Source organism: Balaenoptera ricei, chromosome 9 (genome assembly GCF_028023285.1).
Source record: "Balaenoptera ricei isolate mBalRic1 chromosome 9, mBalRic1.hap2, whole genome shotgun sequence".
NCBI lineage: Eukaryota > Metazoa > Chordata > Mammalia > Artiodactyla > Balaenopteridae > Balaenoptera > Balaenoptera ricei.
The window spans coordinates 103,605,863-103,632,364 of NC_082647.1; the positions used below are offsets into that span (position 1 = coordinate 103,605,863).

Below are 26,502 nucleotides of genomic sequence, written 5' to 3' on the forward strand. Positions count from 1 at the left end.
TGAAAAAATTTTCTATCATGTATAGCTAGAAATACACAATGTTGGGTATTAGAGTAGATGCATTTTCATTTTAAATGGGTATTGCTAGAGTGTTCTCTCCTAAGCAGTAGTTGTTACAGCCAAATAATGAATAACTACTCAGTTCTCTAAATCCTTTGTAATTGATGTTTTCAAACATTTTGCTTTTGCCAAACCTCAGTGTGTGAAGTACTACACCACTGTTGTTTTAATGTGTATGTCCTTAATTGTGTGTGATGTTACATGGGTCTTCTATACAAGAAGTCTATATAAGAAGACTTTTCCCCTAGGTATCTTTAGTATTTGTTGCTGTTGTGAATAAGGTTCTTTTCCTTTTCCACAGTTTAATTGGTTATTTCCGACGTGTAAAGATGCTACTGATGCGTGATGTGGTTGTTAAAATAAGAAACCTTAAAAATCTTAATTTTATTAGTTTCAACAGTTTTAATTTTAATGTAATAAATTTAATAGTTTAATTTTAATAGATTTGTATTTGATGCATTCTTAACCCTTGTATGTAGACAATCGTGTTGTCTGCCAATAATGACAACTTGGTGTCTCCCTTTCAAATCTCATAATCCTTATGTCTATTTCTTGTCTGATCACATTGACTGGTACTTGTGATGGTGTTCAATAGTAAGGTTTCCTCAATTTGGAGAGATTGAATCTACCATTTCACCAAGGTCAAAAATAATACTGGATCAGACTTAATTCAGGTTTGCTTTCACTTTAGTTTCCTAACCATAAAACAAGCCCTCTAAGGAAATAAGTAACCCAATTAAGTGGATGCAGATTCCAAGAACTCTTTTATTGCTCAGAGTTCCATGTCCAAATTGGTGGTTACTTTCAGCTGTGAGGAGTGAGAAACCTATCTTTCGAAGGAACTCAGAATCACCAGTTCAGTGTTTTTTATACAAATAGCATGGGAGAGGGGGTCACACTAGGCCCAACGTCTACATCCTACCGTATAAGAAATTTGTCCTTCTAAGCATTTTGTTACATTCTTCAGCATTTTATTTTTACTATGTCCTCAGGTCTGGAGTGCATTTGGTCATGGATTACTATATTAGGTTAGAAGTTTTATTTTATTCATAGTTTGCAAATTAAAAAAAAAATAGTGTTTATATTAATTAAAATTTTACTTCTACTGAAATGAACATATACATTTAAAAATTTATTAATGGAGAAAATTATGTTAACAGATTGTTTAATGTTGAACCTGACTTGCATAAACTCTATTTGGTTCTAATGTATTATTTTTCTTCATACTATTGGATTTGATTTGCTAATACTTTTATACAATTGTTACAGCCTGTGACTTTTAGAAGATAACTTACCCATCTCTTTTAACTGTTCTCACTTTTTTTAATGTTTCTATACACTGATGTTTTTATTGTGTAAAAATATAGCTGGATTTTGTTGTAGCTATTATTTTAATCTTATCTAATTTTATCAGTCTTAAAATAGTCCATCTTTTATTTGTTATTTTTGCCAGTATCTGAAATTATTTCCACCATACTAATTAATATGCATTGACTATTTATTGTGCTTTCTCTTTGTGTCTTTCTTTTTCCTTCATTACCTTCTTATAAATTGATGAGATCTTCTTTATTCATTATTTGTTACTAACTTAAAGGTTATATATTTTACTTCTTTATTTTTAGGATTGATTTAAATTTTGAAAAAATTTTTACAATTTTAGATTTTATAACAAAGCCTAAGATTGCTCAATATCTTTATTCTCTTCTCAAAGAAATTAGCACACTTTAATTTTCCTCCAAATTCCACCATTTCTATTATTAATATCTGATGTTTTAGTTTTTTCTAAACTGAGAAATATTAACTTTGCCAATACTTCTTAAGATTTATCATCTCTTTATTGGTTTGTTTGTTCACCTTTTGTTGTTGTTATTTTGCTCTCCATTCTACTCCTTAGTAGTTTATACAGTAAATAATACCTTCATTTTTATATGCCTATTAATATCTTTATTTCACTCTCAATACTGAGTGACATAATTGCTTCGTATAATATCTTTGAAGATACTCTAATTTCTTATGCTATTACTGATTACTCAGAGAATTCTTCTCCTGCTCTGTATTCTTTGTTATACAATCTTTTTTTCTTCTAATTACTGAAGAATTTTCTCTTTGACTTTCTACAATTTTATTATAGTTTTTCTAGATGGGATTTAGCTTGTTTGAGAACTAATGGATTTATTCACTTTTAGAAAATCATTTCTTTCAATATCACGCATCCTCTATTCTAGCTATTCTTTCTTTTTGGAATGCTTATTTGATACATAGTGGTCCTTCTCTGCATCTTCCATATCATTTAACTTCCTTCATGTTTCCTGATTTACCCCTTCACTACATGTATTTGAATTACTCAGCTCTATTTTCACATTCACTAGTTCTATCTGAAGCTGTATCTTTACTGTTTAACTCCTCTATTGTTTGTGCTTTTCACCAAAGAATGTTTATTTTGCATGTTTAGAATTTATAAAATATCTCTCTGGTTACTGCTTTCTCAGTAGAAATTCTTTTCATTTTTCATATTCCCAAATCATAGAATACATGAATGTAGGAAACATTTACATTTCCTCCCCAAACCCAAATATAACATTTTAAACAAAATGATGGATTGGAAAATTCTCAAGTTATATTCCAAATACATTAGGTAGAATGTCAGAATCACATGTGGCTATTTTTGGAAAGTGCACCAAATGTCAACAAAGGGCATCTATACTATTTTATTGCATATGAAGCAGGTATTTATTAACAATCATTAATTTTTTGGTTATCCAGAAGTGATATTTTAACCACTTTGCATTCTAACATAATTACTTAATGGGTATTTTGTGTTTCAGTTATATTTTAGGAAATTGATTATATTTTAGCAAAAGTTAAAGCACACTAACTCCAAAATGTGCACAAAGTTGGTCAATACAGTTGGGATTAAGAAATAGCCATATAAAGGGGCTTCCCTGGTGGCGCAGTGGTTGAGAATCTGCCTGCCAATGCAGGGGAAACGGGTTCGAGCCCTGGTCTGGGAAGATCCCACATGCCGCGGAGCAACTGGGCCCGTGAGCCACAATTGCTGAGCCTGCGCGTCTGGAGCCTGTGCTCCGCAACAAGAGAGGCCACAATAGTGAGAGGTCCGCGCACCGCGATGAAGAGTGGCCCCTGCTTGCCACAACTGGAGAAAGCCCTCGCACAGAAACAAAGACCTAACACAGCCAAAAATAAATAAATAAATTAAAAAAAAAAAGAAATAGCCATATGTAAGGAAGTAGGGAGCTTCCCTTTTCTTTGTTTTTTGAGAGTAGTTACAATTTTTCTTAAAAAAAATTACTTTTTCTATAGTATCTTGGACAAAAAGAGAGAAAGAGAAGGGAAAGAACACAGAAAAAGAAGAGAGGAAACTTTGGTTAGTCTGACATCTTAATTCAATTTCCATGCCATTTCCTGTAGGATAACGATAATACCAATAATACTTAGCTTTTATTGAGACCTTACTGTCTTTCAGCAAATCTATACACACTTTCTCATTATATACTTAAGAGATAGGTAATATTGATTTATTGATAAGCTTTACAATGAAGGCTTAAAGTTGTGAAATAATTTGTCCAAGGTAATATAGAAAAAAATTACATGTAATAATATATATTTATAATTATTGGTTTAATACCATATACTACCGTGCATATAATATGTATGATGGGTATATCATAATACCCACCGAATTCTATATTCTAAACGACTAAACTAAATCAATCAATATTCAAGAAAGCGATTGCTTTCCCCTCTGCAGACAATATTCAATTTTTGGAGTCTGAGATAATTTATGACTAATATGCAAAGAAAGAGGGAAAAACCTTATATGTGCTAAAATACTTTAGTGCAGGTGAAGGCATCCAGGTGCTTACTGGGGTCCGGTCATTCTACTTTGGGTTAGAATGAGAACTTACAATGACGCTAAAGTCTATAATCATTATTTGTGGTGACAGCTTTTAGTGTCTTACTCCTTATGTTTTTTGTAATTCCTTTTATCCCTTTCACACTCCTTGGGTCTCAGGAGAAGGTTGACAGAAAAATATTTACTCTGGAGAAAAAAAAAAAAAAAAGGACCTCATAAGTCTCTTTTACTAGTTTTATTGATCCTGCCATGATTCTGACCATCAAACATCACAGCAACCCGTTGCATCCTTGCCCAGAATCTGCCCTCCACTCCTGCCCCCTCCCTGCACCCTGGAGCCCCAGCACGCCCCTGCTGCCACGTGGGGTTGAGGAGGTCTGGAGGCTGCTACGAAGCTCTGCAGTGCAACCCAGGGAGCCCCAACTAGGCACCACACAGGGCAGCAGGAGAAGCCAGAGAACGTAGAGCCTCAGTAGCCTTTTCTCCAGTAGCCTTTTCTGATGCAAAGTCAAAAGCTGTTCAAATCGCCGAGGCCATCAGTAACATAATATTCCATCTTTAGTCACTTTTGCCCACAGAGAGCCACCGGATCCTCCATAGATGCCAGATTTTCTGGTCCATCTTAACCTCTCTTCACCTCCTCCCGCTGTCCAGCTCTGATGAACAGAGGTGTGGGGCAGAGCTCTGCCAGGCAGGACTCAAAGGCCCCTTCTGGGGAACAAGGCTTAACTTGCACAAATGCCCACCCAGTGAGCACAGTCAGAAATTTGGACGGAAGGAGCTATTACCATGGCAGGTGTCTCTACCCAACGTAGCAAGAGATTCAGAAACCCAAGGGGACACACTAAGGCAGAGTCCATCAAGGAACAGAGAGATTCTTGAAGGAGGAAAAAGACCTAAGACATCATGTCTAGAGGGCCATGGGCAGAATCAGTCTGGGACAGGGCATACATCATCTCATGGAAGTCTCACAGAAATCCTGTGAGTGCAGCAGTATTAGCCTCGTTTGGCAGACGAAGGACCTATTGCCTCATCAGAGTCCAAAGCACTTCACATTTCTTTAGGCCTGCATCTCCCCTAGGCTTCAGGCTTGGTACGAACATCTGCACCGGGAAATCCCATACAAACGGCGCATGCAGAATATAAAAACCCAGCATGTCATCTCCCTAACTCTGCTCTTTTTACAGTCATAGTGGAATCTTCCCACTTCCTCAATGACACAATGAGACATCACGTTTTGTGACTTAACCTTTTCACATATTTTTGAAAGCTCTATTCTTTTAAGCCTTGCTTTCGTTGACCTTGTTGAGGGCCTCATCTTTGCTCACCAGCCTATTTCAGGAGCTTCCTAACCAGTGTTCCTGACTTGAGCATTTCCTCCACTTGACTGCCAGAGTTATCCAACTGAAACATAGTGAGAAAAAGTCAGTCTCTTTTAAAACACCTCTGTCTTCCCTGGCCACTCAATCTCGTAGTTTCCAGCTCAGCAGACACCCTCTTCCTTCAGGAACACCTTCCAGACCCCTTCATGTTTGTAAGCTCTTCCTCCTCTGATTCCTGTATCATACAGGGCATGTAGCTTTTATAGCCAAAATGAGTCCTGAGTAAAAACAGTGGTCCAAAAGGAAAAGAAAGAATTATCTTGGAGATTCAGAGGAATGGTAGATTCCTAAAAAATTTTTAATGTAGGAAACAGGAAAAATAATTAAAAGAGAACAGACTGATTTGGAAAAGGCTGAAAATTTAAGTCTAAGATGAAAAGGGTGCTGGCAGAGAAGAGGAAAGACTTCTGGGAAACTGAAAAGGACACAGAATGAAAATTAAGATTGGAAGCAATATAGAAAAAACTGGACACTACAAAAAAAGGACAGTTTTTGAGGATAAACTGGAGTTCCCTTGGGCTGTAGAAGAAAAGGGAGAGGATGATGGATTTAGTTTTTCTGTGTGTTATATTTAACATACAAATAGTAGTAATTCCTTAAGAAACTAGAAAAATGGGGAAAATGTAGTGACTAAAAATGTGCATAATAGAAGAAAATTTTCTGAACTAAATAAAGACCTACATATGTAGATTTAAAGTGTTTTTCTTATATTGTAAGGCAAAGCTGATAAAAAGGGACTTGCATTTGGACAAATCTTGGCAAAAATTCTTCAATTACAAAGAAAAAAGTAAAGCAATTTACTTTTTTCATGTAGGAATAATAGTTAGGCTGGTCTTAAGACTTATTTGTAACTCTGAATGCCAGAACATACGGAAACAATGATTACAGTGTATTGGGGAAAGTTTGTACTCCATATTGTATATTCAATCCAAGCCTTGTGGTGTTTGAATGATAGCACGGTAACACGAGATTAGCAGTTTTAGGAAGTGTACAGTGCATATAAGAACAAAGCAACAAACAAGCAGAAACATTGTTACTTAAGAACAATGGCAATATAATTAAGAAGCAAATTATTATTAAGAATTCAAAACGTACAAATCATATATTAATAATGTGACAATAAGCATTGAAATCGTTAAACATATTAAAAAGTTTATTTTAAATTATTTATTTTAATAATTTAATTTAAAATATTTATTTTAGATAACCTACAAATTAGATACCAATTAATTTTTTTTTTTTTTAATGTGTCACCATTTGAAATATTTTGGCCATTATCTCCCTCAAGACATTTTGAGGGCAGGTTTCATTTACAGCCCTGCAGCACCCGTTCATATGAAGTGACCATTAGCTCAGGCTTTAAACCTGCTTTTGCAGGTAACGGCCAGAGAGCGGCAGCCTTTCTATGTTCCCCATGCTGGTACTAGGGTGATAAGTGAATATCATGTGATGGAAACAATAATATTTTGGTTTCTAAAACTTCAAATTACGGCAACACCATGAAGTTAGTGAATAAGGAAATAGAGGTGTCATAAATTTATTCATCTTACTAAGGAGGGAATGAAAATATGCATTAGGTTTTGACTTGGCCGATTGGATAAATATATGCCCATATGTATTTTTGAAAAGATAATTACTACTACCATGAAAATATAGAATCTATACCTAAAAATCACAATATATAGGGCAAATGCAACAAATATAGGAGACTAAAATGTGTTTAAAAAGAGACAAAATTTGGACTTCTTTGGTGGCACAGTGGTTAAGAATCTGCCTGCCAATGCAGGGGACACGGGTTCAAGCCCTGGTCCGGGAAGATCCCACATGCCTCGGAGCAACTAAGCCCATGCGCCACAACTACTGAGCCAGCGCTCTAGAGCCCGCAAGCCACAACTACTGAGCCCGCGTGCCACAACTGAAGCCCACACACCTAGAGCCCATGCTCCACAATGAGAAGCTTCCAGAACAAGAGAAGCTACCGCGATGAGAAGCCCGCGCACCACAACGAAGAGTAGTCCCTGCTCGCTGCAACTAGAGAAAGCCCGCGGGCAGCAACGAAGACCCAACCAGCCAAAAACAAATTAATTAATTAATTAATTTAAAAAAAAAGAGAGATAAAGTTCAAGCACAAGAGTTCTACAGCAAGGTTATTTGTTTAAATGAGACAATTAAGAACAACAAGTGTGTACAGGTTCAATATGTTGCCACGTCAGAATCAGGACCATGATAGGAAATGAGTGGGACTTGGAGACCTGGGATGGAACAGCTGAGTGGATGAGCCTAAGAATCTTGAATCCCAAACTCCCCCTTGAACTCTGCCAGCTGGCGGATGTGACCTCTTCCCGTTGCTGGAAAAGACCACTTTCTCCTTGAAAAGACCTCAGCTGAGGCAGAGGCATCACAAAGGGAGGTCTGGTCCCTCAAGATGAGCCCGTCTCTTAGGGGAAGGTTGATTCCATCAAAACCCTTCTACCACGGGTGTGAGTGTGTCTTCTATCCCACCTGTGGGTATGTCTTCTGCCTCTGCCATCACTGCAATCCAGTGGCTTACAGAATACCAGATGTATCAACATGGGATCACGCAATGCTCTGGACCAAGAGACTGATTTCATGCCAAAGAGTTGCAAAAACCAGTACATGACCACAGGATCCGCTCATGGCATATTATCACCCAGATTCAGCAAGAATAATAGAATATTAGAGTAGCCTGTTAAAGCTCAGCTAATGGGTCTGCTTGAGGACAAGAGCCTGCAGATGGGACACTTTCACGAGAACACAACGTATAGGGTTCCTTTGAACTTGAAGCTATGACTACCATTGGGTCACTCTGGGCTACAGGTGGCTGACCCCGATTGCCATGTAGAGCTAGCTATGCTGCTACAATGAATCAGGGATATTCACTGGGATGTGTCTTGCTGCTCTTGTGCCTGGTGATCTAATTGAGTGAACATTTACAGCAACCAGAGCCTGACAAGGACAAGGGCACAGGTTTATCAGTGATGAAGGTCTGGGTCACCCCACCTGACCAGCCATGTAGACCAGCCCAAGTGCTGGCTAAAGGTAAGGGAGATGTAGACTGGAGGGTAGATGAGGGAGATGGTGAATAGCAAGTATGGCCTTGGGACCAGATGCAGCAGAGGGACTGCAGTCCATAGCTTATTCTATTAAACCCCTGTCATCAATGTTTGAAGTGATTAAGTTGAACCACCACCGTGAAGGGGACTCGACTGAACGAAGGCATGAAGAGATCCGAGTAGTGCAGGGGGGTGGATTATGTTGGAAACTTTGTGCATTATTTCATATTTTCTTGCCCTGTCTTCTAATTCTGGCCACCTCTGGACCAATCAGGCCTGTGCAGGCTCCAACCGGTTTCACCCAGGTACACTCTTACAACACTGTGCCTTAGAATATCCGCAATGGGCCTCTTGCTTCCTGTCCTGGGATTTTCAGAGGACCTGGATTAGCCTTCATGCTCTGACAGCCATCGGACAACCAGGAAATTCAGGAGGGTAAAGCCTGCAGAGACGACTTTGACCCATAGGGGAAGGAAGCTGGCGGACTGATGCCTTCTGCCTTTCATAGTCTAGGCAGATGGTTCTGAGAACTATTCCATACAGCTCAGTAGAGGGTCCCATGGTCCCATAGCCATGCTTGACTTGATCACACATTGGTTTTCTTTCCTTTTATGTTCACTTTCTCTGCATTCCTGAGATCTCATTACCAAATAAGCTACCTGCACATGAGTCCTTACCCAAAGCTCTGCTGTCAAACAGACACTGAACTGTAATAATTTTATTACAGTATGCAATATAGTGGTTCTCAACCTTTTTGGTTTCAGGGTATCTTTTACTCGTTTTTTAAAATTTTTTAAATTTTTTATTGAAGTAGAGTTGATTTACAATATTGTACTAGTTTCAGGTGTACAGCAAAGTGATTCAGTTATATGTATATAATATATATATTCTTTTTCATATTCTTTTCCATTATAGGTCATTACAAGATATTTAATATAGTTCCCTGTGCTATACAGTAGGGCCTTGTTGCTTATTTACTTTATATCTGTTTTGTATCTGTTAATCCCATACTCCTAATTTATCCCTCTGCTGCCTTCCCCCTTTGGTAACCATAAGTTTGTTCTCCATGTCTGTGAGCCTGTTTCTTTTTTTTTTCATCAATCAATATTTTTTTGTTGAAGTATAGTTGATTTACAATGTTGTGTTAACTTCTGCTGTATAGCAAAGTGACTCAGTTATACATATGCATACATTCTTTCATATTCTTTTCCATTATGGTTTATCATAGGATACCGAATATAGTTCTCTGTGCTATACAGTAGGACCTTGTTGTTTATCCATTCTATATATGAAAGCTCACACATCTGCTAACCCCAATGCCCCACTCCACCCCTCCCCCAACACCCCACTCCACCCCTCCCCCAACACCCTCCCCCTTGGCAACCATCAGTCTTTTCTCTATAGGACACCTTCTACCCTTAAAAATGACAATCCCGAAAAGCTTCTTAATATGGGTGACATCTACTGAGATTTACAACATTAGCAATGAAAACTTGAAAATTTTACATTTACTTTTAACATTAATAAGTCCATTCTGTGTTAATATAAATCACATTTTTTTTTATGGAATACTAACTATATTTTCCAAAACAAAACAAAATACTTAGTGGCATTGTTTTACATTTTTGCAAATCTCTTTAATGTCTCGTTAAATAAAAGACAGCTGGAATCTCATAGCTGCAGCTGTGTTCAGTCTTTGTGATAAGTTGTTCTAGTTCAAGTATTTGAAAAAAATCTAGCCTCACAGAGGCTGTGTAGTTGGAAAAGGGAGGAGTATTTAGTAGTTTTTTTCAGGTAATTGTGGCTATTCTGTGATATATCACCAAAACTAGACAAGTGGTAGTTTCTTAAAGGTTAGTTGTAATTCTGTACTTTTATCGATAAAATTTTTGTTCTCTCTTACATTAAAATCCATTTGGACTATCTTCAATTTAGGTGGATTTTTTACGCATGTGTGATTTTATAGATCATATATTGATCATCTGGACAATATTGGTTCACTGGGTTATACAAATCTTTCCAATATTGACACATTTCATTGTACAGTATAATAACACACATTTGTTAAAAGTCCATTGATCACATGAGAAAAATCTTTAATTATTGGGAGACTTTCAAGCTCAATGTGATGGGGACAAGTTGTGTTTTTTTTAATTTATATCTTTGAAAACTTCAGTTCAATCAATGGCAATACAGACTGTCATTGTTTTTCTTAAAGCGACAGGCTCACCTCATTCACTTTCAAGAAAATATTTGACCAATACCCAAGTCTGGATAATTATAGTTTTCTAGCTCTTCTTTCAGGTAAAAATGTTGCTTCATGAAAAAAGTGGCTCGTTCAGCTCACAGCTGAAACAATCAGACAAGTGTTTTTCCTTGAGACGATCTTCCTGCGTCTGTGGGCAGCAGAAGTGCTTTCTGTGTTCTTCCCCCATCGTCACAGAGACTCTTAAAAACTGATTCTCCAGTGCTGAGATGAACAAAACGGACCATCCCACAGCCTCATCAAGGACATTCTCGTGGGACACTGGCATTTTTGTCATTGCGAGCATATGGAGGTGAAGAGACACTGGTTTGTACCACTGTGCTGATGTGGTTTCACCATCATTGTTCATTCACAATCAGAGCAAATGTTAACACAGTAAAACGAGCAAGTAACAGCTTACGATGCAAATAAGTTTGACCTTGACCCGCTGAAATGTTCTTGGGGAATCCCAGAGGCCCACGGGCCATGTGTTTGAACCACTGATCTGAAATATTGTGTTTTGTTTTCCCTTTCCCATATTTTCTGAAAACTCAGCAATTAAAATAAACAAAACACACACACACACAAGACTGTTTCTCATGCAAGATCTAGTTATTTTGCCCTAAAGTTTCCAGCCAGCCACACTGCCAGAAAAGGAAGTCTTCACTCCATTCTTCACTGTGGCCGGGGCTGTGTATCTTTCAGAAATACAAATCTGACCATATCTCTCCCTTGTGTAAACATGTGTAAACCCTTCTTGAATTTTCTGTTGCACTGAAGATAAAATGAAAATTCCTTTGCATGGCCTGTCAGGCTCTCTATGGGTCTCCTGAGCAGCCTCCAAGTATATCTCTTGCTTTCTTCCCTAGAAATCTCTGCTTCAACCATAATTTGTCACTCTTTGCTTGAATAATTTCTTTATACCTTTCAGGTGCCACCTTTGGTGGGTTCTTTCTATCTCAAGCCTGATTGGGTCCTCCAGCGTCCTCGGTGAGAGTATTCCACCATATCTCGAGGTGAGTTGTGATTTCATGTTAGGTATCCATTTTCTTCACTACTCTGTAAGTTTATGGAGGCAGTGAGGTCTCTTGCTTACTGTTATGTTCCTGATTAGCAGACATTTAGTCCTATCAAAATGTCCATAAGACATCGGTCCATAAGACATTTGGTCCCTGCTAAGGGGTTCTTGATATTTGCAGGATCATTTGGTCCTGTTCAAAACATCCATAAAAGAGCTGTCCAATTTCCTTTGATTTTATTCCATTGTCTGTATAAATTAACTAGTTGTCTACTGATTTTTCTGTAGAAATTTCTGATTAACTATTACAAGTAAAGCATTACTGAGCATATTTATGCACATATCTTTGTACTATGCCAATATTTCCACAGAGTAAATTCCTGGAATTGAGACTTCCCAAAGTGTATGTTCTCCAAAAAACACTTTCACCAGGAGTGCATGATGGTGTTCATTTCCCTCCACTGTATTATTTATCAATTAAAAAATTTCAAGTTGACAGGTAAAAGTGGTGTTTTATTATATTATTTTTATTTTATGAGTCATAAGTAGGATGATTATTTTTTAATGTCTGTATCATTTATATTTCTTCTTACCTGAATTGCCAGTTCATACCCTAGTGGTGTGTTCTTTTCCATTGGCCTATTGGCCTTCCATGGTAATTTAAAAAATTATTTATGTCTTACAAATAATAATCCATTGTCTGCTATATTTTTCATTAGTTTAAAAAAAGTCTTTTAGCTAATTTATCATGTTCTCTCTGTTACTGAAATTTAAAGTTTTCAAACGTCAAACCTCTTGTCAATATTTTCCTTTATGGTTATGGTTTTCATGTCATGTTTAAAAGGCTTTCAGCATCCCAGAGGATAAAACATTCTCCTTTGTTTTCTTCACAGACAAGACCATTGAGTACATCCAGCTCTCTGATGCCAGAGTCATAAAAAGCCAAGAAGCCCACCTTCCCTTCTTGCGCTGTGGTCACATCACGATTCCGTGCTCCTCAGTGGCGGGACCAACTTTATCATAAACGCTCACCATGACTTTCAAAAATCAAGCATTTCCTCCTGTCAGGATTGCTCCTGATTGTTTTTAGTTTGGAATTGAACAGAAATGGTTTTGGTGGAAATTTGGGAGAAAGAAGTCACACAAATAGGAGGTTTTAACAACTTGAAAACACATACCTCTCTATTCAAGATCAGGCAAATGAGTGTGAGTTAAATCAAAATAAAATTTGAACATTTAGCTTTATTTTAAATAGCTTTTACTTGAGAGTTTTAAGAAAAAAGTTTCATCAAATTTTTAATTTTCATTTTCTTCCCTTGAGTTCTGAAATTCCTTGTATACTCAATAGCTGGAAATAGTAATTTTCACCACCATCATGATAATTAAGCGTAATAGGATAATAGCTCAGAGTACGAATCACTGTCTAAATGAATGATGATTCTATTGCTCATTATTATGGCGGTTGCTATGATTATTATTTTGGGATTATGGACTCTCCAGAAATGGCAAGTTCTTTCCTAAAATGATTCTTATAAATAATCACAGTGATGCCAATAATAACATAACAACAGATTTCTACTTTGGGGGGCACATACAATTACTTTATAGGTGAGATTCTTTAAAAGTGCACCTAGCATTTCTTTTATAGAAGGCAAGGTAATGAGTGATGAATAGCCCAATAAGAGTGTGAGGTTTTTCAACACCTAAGGACCCTGTATACTAAAGCAAAAGTGCAGAAAGTTCTAAAACATTAACATGAATTTATCAAATGTCTACTCATGATAAGTGATGTAAAGAGTTAAAGACGATCAGAAGCATTCAGTTTCAAATGTTTTATGTTACAGTGAAATGGGTAAAATGCCAAAAAAAAAAAAAAAAAGATGCAAAAGAGGACACAGCATGACTGGTAATGTGAGGGGCCCACTGTAAACTCCAATGAGAACATATCAAATGGCATCTAGAAAACAAGGCCTTTTAGTCCAATACCTCCACCCTTCCTCATCCTCCTGGGAAATTATGCATTTTCTCCATGACCTATGTGGGATAATAAAGACTTTCAAATTTTAATTTATTTCAGATGTGACTAACAGCAACATGACTAACATATTTTCCTTGAAAATTCTTCCCAAGGTTCTGAAAATATGTACATATTTCACAATTTTAGAGAAGATTGCTCTTATTATCAATAATAATAATAATAGACTTGTATAAAAAGATACTGAGAAAATAAACATACTTTACTGAAAATGTAGCTCAGCTCTCCTGTTTCAAGCTCCAAATATTGTAATATTTAATATTGCAGATAGAGTATGAATTTTTATTTAGATTTACAGAGAAAATGAAAAAAAAAAACACGAGAAAAAGGTGAAAAGTGTCCCAGTACAATATATGAAGTATAAAACTGTCAAATAAAGTAGAATATTCACTTAGAAAGAATGAATAATATCAGAACACTCTAAGTTTTTAAATACCAAGTGGAATAAAGAAGTCTCCCATGGAAGAAGAATAGTTTACACTAGCATTGTGTTTGCAGTTTACATGATCTCGCTGATAATCCTCTAAGTTTGGTATGGTATTTGGTATTACTCTCCCCATTTGTGGATGAGGACATTGAGGTCCAGTCCCAGCACCTAATCCAATGAGAACTAACACATAGAGGTTGGCTGTGGTCCACGGTTCCTTCCAACATAGTAACTGTGTTACTCATGGCTCTCCAGAGAAACAGAACCAATAGCATAGATAGATAGACAGATAGATGGATAGATAGATAGAGATTTATTATGAGACATTAGCTCAGATGCTTATGGAGGCTGAGAAGTCCCACCATCTGCCATTTGCAAGTTGGAGGCCCAGGAAAGCTGGTGGTTCAGTCTAAACCTGAAGGCCTGAGAAAGCTGATGGTATAAGTCTCAGTCTGCATCTTAAGGCTTGAGAACCAGGACCATTGTTGTCCAAGGACAGGACAAGATGGATATCCCAGCTTAAGTAGAGAGACCAAATCCACCCTTCCTCCACCTTTTTTGTTCTATTTAAACCCTTAACCAATTGGATGATACCCACCCACATTGGTAAGGATGAGCTTCTTTATTGCATTTACTGATTCAAATGCTAATTTATTCTGGAAACACTCTCAGAGACACACCCAGATGTAATATTTTACCAGATATCTGGAACCCCTTAGCCCAGTCAAGCTGACACATAAAATTAACCATCATAGTAACTTAGCTGACATACAGACAGCACTTACTAGGCACTAACCACCATCCTAATTTCTTTATACATATTAACTCTTTCAAATCTCACAACAATCATAAAAGGCAGGTATTACTATCCTGTTTTAGCAGATGAGAAAAACTCAGGTCTACACAGTTAAGTAACCCAGGTCATTTGACTAGTAATTGATGGAGCCGGGATTTAAAGCCCCAGAGGTCCACTGCGCTGCTCATGAATTCTCTATACCTGGCACAATATCTAGCACATAGCAGGCATGCAAAAAATATCCAATGAATAAATTAACAAGTGATGGGAATCACTAGATGATGGTGTTTGTTGCTAACAGCATCACTGAAAAGCACATGTAGTGCACATACAACTCCATTTCATATTATTCTGTGTGTTCCTTCATCTATTTACTCATTCATTCAACAGACATTTATTGAATACTTCTCACGTTCGGGAACTGTGCTAGGCACCAGGAAACCAGAAGTAAGTGAAAATGACGTGGCTCCTCTTTTCATCAATTATATAGTACAATGGGAACAAAAAGCCCTAAATATTCAAACATTCGTTTAGATACAAATTCTGAGATGTATAACGAAGGGAAAGTTTAAAAATAAAATTGGCCACATAACTAGATGGATTTTGGAAGGGGGGGGGGTGACATTTTATGTGAGACCTGAGTGAAATTAGCAAGGCAAATAGGGCAGGGCCACTAACGCAAAGGGCATTTGAGAGGGTTCCAAAGTGGGGGAATATCTGGTACTTTCTAGAGATTTTTTTTAAAAAGCCAGTGTGAAGGGAGCTGGGAACAAAGGATCTTGGGGGTACATGGAAGAATACTCGGAACCTCGTAGAATCCATAACTGATCTGAAATGGAAGAAGGGGCCCCAGAAGGTCTTATACAGGGGAGTCACGTGCTCCGATGTGCATTTTAAAACGTCACTTTTCTGAGCTACAGAGATGGTGAACAAATCTCCGGGCCTCGGTTTCTATAAATCTGTGAGTACTTCTCCTAGAGACACAGTTCCAGTGGGTACGTGTTCCTTATGGATTTTACTTTACCCATTTTCTTTGATCTAAAAGACTCTAATATCTCTGAGTACAAGGACGAACATAACTGCTTTCAAATCCCTTCAGCCTCTTGACAGCAGAGCTGAAAGTCTAAAATGGGTGTTTATAATTCTTCATGAATTTTAATCCATTAGAATATATTAAAAATGCATATGTTTACACACACACACACCAGGGAGACTGAGGTCCTTGACTGCACTTCTAGAAGTTTCTTTAGAGGGCTCACACACAGGCAGTGCAGACACAGGGCTGGGGGCAATTTTATGGTCTGGCCTGAATCTTCCTCGGTGAAATTCCCACCCCTGTTTTATAGACTCAACTTTACTCCATGTTCAGATAAGCATCTGAAAAGAATGGAAACACCTGCCCTAGTCTGAGGCCCACATTCTCAGGGCTGTAACTCTAGCCTTGGCCATAAAGCTTTAAAGAATGAGACTCTCCCCTGACAGACATGCCTGTTTGAAAGTTCATAAGGCACAAGGCTTTTACCTGGGAATTTCCTTTTTGTTAAAAAAAATCCCATTTTGCAATTCTAAACTTGTGAAAACTGTTCTAAGCAAAAGACATTAAGATTGAGATATTTTGTTCTACTTCATTATTAAGGAGAAAGAAGCAAATTACACACCCTGGGTCAAGGCAACAACCAGTACTCTCTAAGAATTGGTGTTGAGGCTGATAAAAAGAGGCACAGAAAGGACCAATCTTTTGTGAATATCAAATGGGAATCCCTGGTACACTGTAGAACCAACGTGAACTAATGCATTTTAGAAGGAGTCCTCAAACGGGTTAAAAATAAAAGGATTTGTCATTGAAACCTGAATGTATCAGTAAATTCAATTAACTGGAAGAAGCATCCTACTCCCAAGAATTTTGATTAATTGATGGTCTACTGAACAGCCACTACATTCTAGTGCACTAATACTAAATGTGAAAAGTCATAATCATGTAGCATTTATTGAATCACCTAGAATGGGTACGTGATTATATGGATTCACACTAAACAGTGCTACACAGCCAACAGCCTTTTCCAAATACATGAATGACTAAAGTTTTATTGCCATAACTTTTCTAATTCTTTTGTAATCAAATTTTTGAATATACATGAGTGTTATGTATCTTTAAATTAAGCCATGGCACTAACAGAATTACTTAAATAATCTCTAAAACTCATTACAACACGATTTAATAATAGATATTGTATGAACCTCAAAGAAAAAAATAGCCCCAGAGTACATTTCATAAATGAGTCAGACATAAAATAATTTATTTGTGGTTCTAGATAGCAAGAGTTTAGCCGCACACATTATGCTATGCACCTTCCAGAAAACACTACTTCTTTCACCAAAATGTATTTCCAGAATTTTTTTTTTAGATCTGAAACCCAGGAAATATCGAAAAAAATCCCAACAACTGGAAGAAAGACACTGGAAGAAATGCGTTGTCACCTGATTGTTACTACTGGTAGGAAATATGGTGCAGTGTTCACACTAGGTGTGACCAGCAGGAAAATACTCACCCATCCGCCCTACACCTCATCAGTGCTCAAGGGTTCGATGTGTAATTGGGATGATCCCATAGTTAAATAAATGGCCTTAAAATTACTATTACTGCCAAACGTATTTCTCCCCACGGCTTTCCTGGAACTTCATAACGCGTGTGGCTAGGAGACACCGTGCTCCTGAAGCTCCCTCCAGCATCATTGCTCTCTGCTTTCCAAGGGGGTGAGGGCGCAGGTGGGTATGTGCAGTACATGAAGGGATTTTGGATTCATATCACAATGGGCACTAGAAGGCATTTTGCCATCGCCCTGGTCATTGTCACCTGTCTAGCAAACACATCAGCCACCCCATTTCAAAGGCTTGTTGGTCAGAATGACAGTATTTTCTTTAGAGAAGGTCTGCATCATACTTGTTTCTGTGTTACTGTAGAATCCGGCACGGAGTCTTACGTGTGAAGGTACTCAGCACACATCTGTTGAAAATTCACTAATTTTCTTTCTCTCTCTTCTGTCCACATCTGTTGCAGACTTTAGTCTCAGTCTTAAAATGATATTGACAGATACTTGGCCGAATGGCTAAAGACTCAAAGTCAGATATTTTGCTTTGTTTCTGTTGTTAATAGGCACATTTCTAGGGCCACAGGAAGCATGATTCTTTGCCCATCTTTGTGAATTTGTGCTTACATTGATTCATGAAAACCAGAATGTAGCCTATTCCAGTGATGGCCACCCTGTGCCACAGAAACTGTCACCTGACTTCCCACTTAGGGCAGTCACTGCTGAATGCCCAGGCTCTCTGGAAACTTCCAAACCCTCAATACAGCACCCCAGGGAGACACTGCACCATGGGTATTGACACAAGGTGACCATCCATTTTACCGTGATTTGCATACACAATAAAGTCTTGATTACTGTAAATAAATTCGCTTTTAGACCTATCTGTTTTAAACTTAGTGCAAGTCGATGTCTTGAGTTGGATTTTTTTTTTGGTAATGCTCAGCCTTGATTCTTGATTCTTAGCCTTCTGTCCTTCCCCTTCTAGCTGCTCTCCCAGAGGTGTGTGGGAGTTGGGGGAGTGGGCTGGCTTACGTGACTTCATGGTGGACGGTCTTTGGAGGCCCGCTCCCTGGGCTGTTCAATATTCTTTGTATCCAGGTGGCCCTTGTCCTGTTGGCACCCAAGTCTGAAGTCTGTGACTGGTGGATTGTGGTCTGTTGTTTTGGCTCAGCTGTTGTTCTGTGGGGTCACCATTCATCTCCCACTGGATGACATGGTCTCCTCTCTGCTTCTGGTGGCTGTGGACCACCAAGTCACTGTCACACCCCCCCATTGTGTCCCATGTTCAGCAGTCCACCACTGCAGGCTATGGGAAGCATGAAGTTACCAACTAGGACTCTGTCTGTCTGACCCCACTGTTCTACTCTCTTATCTGGGCTAGAATGCAACACATTGGCATAGGGCTCTGAGCACTGATCTTCCAAAATCATGAATGGAGGATTTGGGAACACAATTCCCCCTTCTGCCCTCTGAATTACCCTAATTTAATTAATTTATTTTAGCTTCTCTGGGGTGAACCTGGAAAAGAGGAAGATTGGGACATATACCTCTGCTCTATCATTTTCTACTTCTCTTCCTCTTTCTTCGTAAACACTCCAGGGAGGAGAAGAGGCAGGCTTTCCTCCCCTGAGTCAGAATCTCTGGCGTAGGGCTTAGGAATCTGTAGTTTAACAGGTACTGCAGGTAATTCTGATGTAGCAAGTGTTTGAGAATGACTAATTAGGTCATCTCCTCCTTCTTCCTTAATCCATCACGACTAGGCTTTAATAGAAAATTGGTAATTCTTTCTCCATAAAGAGAAATTTATGATCCGAGTCCTCCATGATTAACCCTTGACATGTGAAAAAGGAAGGAAAGACTATCTTGAATAATCTCATATTTTGAGGGCTGGAAATCAAACTTTGAATTAATTCTGTAACAAATCCTAATCTGTCTCTTCCCCCAACTCTTCTCTCATCCTCCCAACCAAGAGGCTACCCTGGGCCAATGAGTAAGAAAGTCACGATCTTAGAAAGAAAATAAGAAATGCACATTCATTATTGTCCTAGCTATTTAGCCCTTAGAATATGCAACAAACCACATGTAGCATCCAATGTGAACAATGTGCTTTAAATCACATTATTAGAACATACTTGGTGACAGCTTGGCCAGTTACTGCTAAGGTGAGCATTTCTATCCAAGGCAGCACCCTGTGACTTAGGGGACTGTTTTATATACTGTTTGGATTCACATCAGTGGACTTAGCTGCTCGTTGTCTGTCTGTGCCCTTTTATTACTAATTACAAAGGGTTCTGGGGTGGTTCACATCCTCCTCAATGGCATAATAAGGTTTGCCTTCCTCCTCAGCTCCATCTCTGAGAAACACCAGTGGCAGTGGCTCATCCCCTGACTCTGTCTCCTCTGGTGCTCTCTTCACACTGCGTGGACATGGAAGGAGGGGCTTATTGCTCCTAACTTGTTGGTGGATAAAGTACAGATTTCAGAAACTCTGTCCAGAAAAAGCATTCCTGTTAGTTATACCTGTTGGATTCTTTAATATTTTGTTTAACACAACTCAATCATCACAATAATTTCCTGCCTCCTAACTCTTGCCAGTGATCAGGTGTTGACACCAGTGTCTTACAAATTAATTGTTTCAAACTCTGTTGAGGTAGACCAGTGGCTCTCAAACTTGAGTGTGTGTCAGCATCATCTGGAGGGCTTGGTAAACCCGAAGTACCTGGACCCATCGTCTGATTCAGTGTGTGAAATAGGAACAATAATGGCCCCATAATGCTGTCTGCATCCTAAGAGCTGTAACATGTACATATGTTACCTTACATGGCAAAGGAGAATTAAGTTTGCAGGTAGAATTAAGATTGCTAATGAGCTGACCTTAAAATAAGGAGATTATCCTGGATCATCCAGGTAAACCCAAGGAACCACAAAGATGGTTAAATGTAGAAGAGGGAGGCAGAAGAGGTCAGAGTGTTGTACTGTGAGATGAACTCAACCCACTCTTGCTGCCTTTGACGATGGAGTGATGTGGCTGGGAGCCAAAGATTTCAGGCAGCCTCTAGGAGCTCAAAAGAGCAAGGAAGGGCTTCCCTGGTGGCGCAGTGGTTGAGAATCTGCCTGCCAATGCAGGGGACACGGGTTTGAGCCCTGGTCTGGGAAGATCCCACATACCGCGGAGCAACTGGGCCCGTGAGCCACAACTACTGAGCCTGTGCGTCTGGAGCCTGTGCTCTGCAACAAGAGAGGCCGCGATAGTGAGAGGCCCGCGCACCGCGATGAAGAGTGGCCCCCACTTGCCACAACTAGAGAAAGCCCTCACACAGAAACGAAGACCCAACACAGCCATAAATAAATAAATAAATAAATAAATAAATAAATAAATAAGTTTATTTAAAAAAAAAAAAAAAAGAGCAAGGAAAAAAATCCCCGCTGCCCCCAGAGCTTCCAAAAGCAATGCAGCCCTGCTGACAGCTTGATTTTAGGCCAGTGAGAGTCTTTTCAGGCTTTTCAACCTCAAGAACGATAAAATAATAAATTTGTGATTTTTAATGCACTAAATTTGTGGTACTTTGTTACAGCAGCAATAAAATACTAATGCAGTAGCACTGGAATGGAACCAGTGACACTGATGCTGTTGGTAAGGAGGCCATACTTTAAGAACCACAGATGTAGGTTTTACTTGTACCTCTTACTCTCTGAAGCCTTTTCTGGTTGTGCAGATAGACGTTAGGGTCACCTGCATTATCCCCTCCTCCTGGTGTCCTCTTGTATGAGCCCCTCTTATTAAGTGTGGATGGGACCTGCATCTTGCTTCTAACCAAGAGAATATGGCAAAGTGATGGGATGTTACTTCTATGTTGTACAAGACTCTGTCTTGCTAGCAGATTCATTCTTTTTCTCTGTTGCTGTCTTTGAAGAAGCAGGTTGCCATGTTGTGACAGGGCCTATGGAGAGGGTCACATGGCAAGGGACTATGGGTGGCCTCTGGTTACTGACATACAGGAAGAAGTCAGCACCCTCAGTCTTACAGTTGTAAGGAACTGACATCTGCTAACACCTAACTGAGCTGGGAAGAGGATTAGTTTCCAGTCGAGCCTGCAGATGAGAACACCGCCCAGCCAACACCTTGATCACAAAAGGCTAAACAGAAGAACCAATTAATTTGTGCCCAGACTCCTGATCCATATAAACTGAGAGAGAATAAATGTAGGTTGTTTTAAGCTACTCAGTTTTTGGTCATTTGTTACACAGCCTAGGAAACTAGTAGTTATGGTCCAGAGACTGGAGTAGCCAGAGGTAACCTCTGTCAGGAAGAGTCAGTGGTTCCCAAGGTGGATCATGTCTGTTGTTCAGTTATTGTAACAATAAAGCTACCATTTAGAGAGCATATTCTGTGTGGCAGGCATCATAAGGTGTCCTGAGAGTTTTATACTCACGGCCTACTGAATCCTTGAAATAGCTTTTATCCCATTGCACGTATAAAGAAATGGAGGCCCCAAGAGGACAGTCTGATTCTCTGAGTTAGTAAGTAACCGGGCCCAGATTGAAATATGGATTTGTCTGACTCCAAAAGTTACACCCTAATCACTGGTACGGGGATACGACGCTGAAGTGAAGGTGGCCATGGCACTTGGGGTGGTCCAGGGGTTCACCACCAAACAGTCAGTGATGCCTGTGGCTTTCTTTGCACAGGATTGACCTGTAGCATGGTCTGGGAAATAGGAAATGGTAACAGCCATACCCAGAATTTTGTGTTCATTCAACCTGCAATTCTTCCTTTGAGCCCTTCCGACCTGAGGGTATCTGAGACCTGCTCAACCACCTCCTCAGGTCCGTGTCTGGGCAGGGGGCTGAGGTGGTGACTCTCCCTTCAGAAGTTGAGAATATAGGGAAAGAACTAGGACAATAAAAAACACTTGTGCAAAAGCATTTAAAATCTGGAAAGGGGAATGTATGACAAAGCCATTTGTCTACATAACATATTTCCCTTAATTTTGCTCATAATGGATGATTCCTGTACATTCACTAGTACAGGGATGAGATACCGATTTTAAGCAGACCCACGCGGTTGTGACCACATTCATAACTGTCTCATTTGTGCATCTCAGCACACCCATCGAGTTTGATGAAGTGGAAAAATTAGGAGCTCAGAGGCTCATTCAGCTCTATGAGTGTGTGCAAATACAATTAATGCACATCTCAATAACAGTGCTAAGGAAGTGTTCTTACCTAATATCCGATTCAAGACAACCAGCAGGACTGACCCAGTGCTTCGTCTGAAGAGACGTCTGAAATACATCAAGGAAATAAATTAACTGTCAAAAACTTCATTTATTCTACCGAGATTATGAAATGCAGCCAGAGAATTCATCTGCAAGATGGCTGCCGGGGCTCTGCGGTTAATACCCCCTGTGCAAGGTCTCCAAGCAGCTGAGGTGAGGAAGGCGAGGATGAGTGGGATGAGGCAGACGCAGCCTGACTAGAGCTCAAAGAGGCAAGTGATTTGGGAGCAGCGAACTAGGGCAAGTTATGGCCAGGGTCGAATTAGCAGCAAAACCAATGTGGTTACGGTAAATTCCTCTATTCAGTTTTTATTGCGGAAATGTCATACTCTGTCCAGCTTTTTCAAAGTTGTCAACTCTTTCCCTCTCTTTTTTCCCAAGATTATTAGTTTGTGGGTGATGTGTCAGGGGACGTTAGGGAGGGGCAAAGGTTCTAAGTGAATGGTTCTCTTTTTCAAACCCTGGCATTTTATACTGCAGTTGCTCAGGGATAAAGACACAGGCCAACTGGATTCCAGTAGAAAATGGAATGAGCCACATGTGACAAAGGGAACCCATGAAGATTGGGCTCCATGAGGAAAAAATGGGTGGTATTAAAAACAGTTTTGCTTTTGTACTGCGTACACATTTTGTCGTCTTTGAGCAGCAATCCCTTCCTCCACTCTCCCAGAGAAAGAGATTTGTCTTCTCGTGAATGTTCGAGACGAGGACCCTTGTTCCTTCTTCCAATGCCCCAAATCATGGAGCATGCCTTAGGTGAGGAGCAAACACTTTACACTTGCCACTGCTGAGCTGTTGTTTTCCCTAATGCACTTAGGAGCCCTGTGAAGATCCAGCACCCCCCTTCTGCAGACAAGGAAACCCCAGGGCAGTGGGTTTAAGCAGCTTACCCAGCATCACCCACCTGGTAGTAGTAGAGCCGTGGCTTACATAGCAGAGCTGTTAAAAAGAATAACTAAATATCAGAATGGCCTTTCTGAATGAAATGCAAATGTCTTTATAAAAGGAGAATGGTCCTGATGTTTAATTAATCCTGAAGACTAATAATTATGGAGGTCCTACTGTATAGCACAGGGAACTATATTTGATATCCTGGGATAAACCATCATGGAAAAGAACATAAAAAAAGAACGTGTATATATATATGTGTGTGTGTATATATATATATATATATATATATATATATACACACACACATATATATATATATAAAACTGAGTCACTTTGCTGTACAGCAGAAATGAAGACAACATTATAAATCAACTATACTTCAATAAAAAAATAAATTAAAAAAATAACTTAAATGTGTTGGATGGTTAAGCAAAAACAAAAAGTTATGGAGAGTCTGTAGAGAAAAATAAACCCGAGGAGAGTAATTTAAAAAAGCTTCTGGAGGGGAGGGATAGATTGGGAGCTTGGGATTGACAGGTACACACTGCTATATTTAAAATAGATAACCAGCAAGGACCTACTGTAGAGCATAGGGAGCTCTGCTCAATATTCTGTAATCACCTAAATGGGAAAAGAATATGAAAAAGAATAGATACATGTATATGTATAACTGAATCACTTTGCCGGATACCTGAAACTAACACAATATTGTTAATCAACTCTACTCCAAAAAAAAAAAAAAAAAAGACACTTCTGGAAAATGTAAGGAAAGCGGCACGTCTATAAATATGCATATAGGGACAAAGATGGAGGGGAAGAAAATACTTCCGAATGAGATGATGTTTTTCAAACACTGACTAGAAATAGGCCAAGGGGTCCGGGGAGAAGACGTGAAAATTGAGACACGAGGAAGGAGACTGGGATGAGAACTAGAGGGGACTATCAGGGAGACTGATTTTCTTCTCTGCAGCTTCACCCTCTCAGGTTCAGCTAGGGCCCTGAAGACAGACATTCCACAACCCGTTCTTGTGGTAGCTCGGGTTTGACTTGGAGCAGGAAGTGCCAGAAATCTTGCAAGGAAGCTGATTCTTTTGACATTTCCTGCCCTGAAGATTCAAGGGGCTCAGGCGAACCTCTCAACCTGATGAAGCTCGGTGAACCTCACCAAGGTCACCGGATCCAGGGAGAGCCCCACGGGCTGACAGCAGCTCTCACCAGCAGCAAGGATTTATGTGCCCCATTTCAAAGGACATGCATTTTAGGGATTTCTTGCTGTGTGAGAAACCATTGGGGCAAAATGGAGTAGAAGAAAAGTACACCTGATTGTAATTAATGCTGACAGTAATCTCCAGCTTTCATTCTGAAAACAGCCAGATGGGAAAGTTGGAACTGTGAATAATAGAAAACGTTGCCATCCACGGTTCCCGGAGTCGTAACTCTTTAAAGACTGTTTGGATTCCAGATCTCTCCAGACTGGCCCAAGCCAGATGCTGGCTCAGACTCCTAGGAAAGGAATTAGAGAGAGAGGAAAGCTGTGCTCTCAGACCCCCAGCCCTGATGAGAAATCGACGTGTGGGAGCCCTGGAGCTGGGGGCAAAGAGGGGAAGTCAAGGAAATAGCCAGAAAATGCGGGGTCAGACTGCGGCATGGAAACATCTTAACTAATAGCCTTGTGGTACAGGCCCCGGCAAGGGAGGAGCCCATAAAGCGTGTGGGGTCCTGGGCCAAATGAGGTTTAAGAAGCACACTGGCCAAGGATGTCCTTCTCCAAGGGCCTGGCCAAAGGCGGCTCAGTGGAGGTCGGGGTGGGGGGGTGTATGCCTGGGGGTACGGGAGGGAGAGGGGACGGGGCTGTTCCGGGCTGGGGACGAAGGCCAGAAGGAAGCTGACAGGAGGACAGCTTGTCGGGGAGCTGTGTCTAGCCCAGGAGCAGGGGAGTACCCTGGGGTCATCTCCCATCCCTCCTCAACTGGCCAGAGGGACCTCCAGAGCCGGTGGAGCCATGGACCCCGCCTGGCTGAGCCCCAGTGGTGAGGTGCGGCCCGGCACGGGGAAGTGAGCATCAGGGGATCGACATGGCCCGCCCCTTCCCCGTGCTCCCTAAGGCCTCGGAGAACAAAATTGGGTGCTGTGGGAGTTCATGGCCAGAGAATTTGGGGTTGGAGGTGCAACATCTGGGGCCAAGGCAGCCTTTGATGGCCGGGGGAATGTCCTTGGTAAGAGCAGGTGGCAGGCCTGCAGAAAAGCTCCCTGCTCTGTCCCTTTTGCGTCCTTCTCAAGAGCACCACGGGTGTCAGCGTCCCTGAAGAAACTCAGGGAGGGCGGGGGGGCTACAGGGACACAGGGAGGGTCTGCAGTCCTCCCAGAAGTTCTGACAGATCAGGCTGGTGGAGGTGAGCAGGCTTGGGGAGGGAGGAAAGGAGTCAGCAGATGGGAAGCCTTTTCTTCTGAAAGAAGCACTTGGGGAGGCATTGGGAGGGGAGAGGTTAAGCCGCAGGAAGGGGAGGAGATGAAACGGAGCCTCAGAAGGAGCCCCTGAGCGCCCTTAGAAGTTCTAGCTCACAGGAGGGTGAGCTGGGCTGGGTGCAGCTTCTCCTGCACAAGCGCCACAGCTGGAAAGTACATAAAGGAGGGCTCCTGGCCACGGGCTGCGTGCAGAAGCCAAGCTCACTGGGAAACTGAAACATGAGGGATGCTTTAAGAACAGACACATGAAAAGATGCTCATCATTGCTAATTAGAGAAATGCAAAGCAAAACTACAATGAGGTATCACCTCACACCCATCAGAATGGCCATCATTAAAATGTCTACAAATAATAAATGCTGGAGAGG

At 40.2% G+C, this 26,502-nt stretch overlaps 1 long non-coding RNA gene across 1 annotated transcript in view; it reads right to left on the reverse strand.

The window, feature by feature from the left end:
- Window positions 1-26,502, reverse strand: part of LOC132371604 (uncharacterized) — an 85,813-nt gene that overhangs the window by 45,100 nt on the left and 14,211 nt on the right. Inside the window, exon 3 of the long non-coding RNA XR_009504887.1 lies at window positions 22,726-22,784. This is a non-coding gene — a long non-coding RNA (uncharacterized LOC132371604). The remainder of the gene's footprint in view (window positions 1-22,725; window positions 22,785-26,502) is intronic.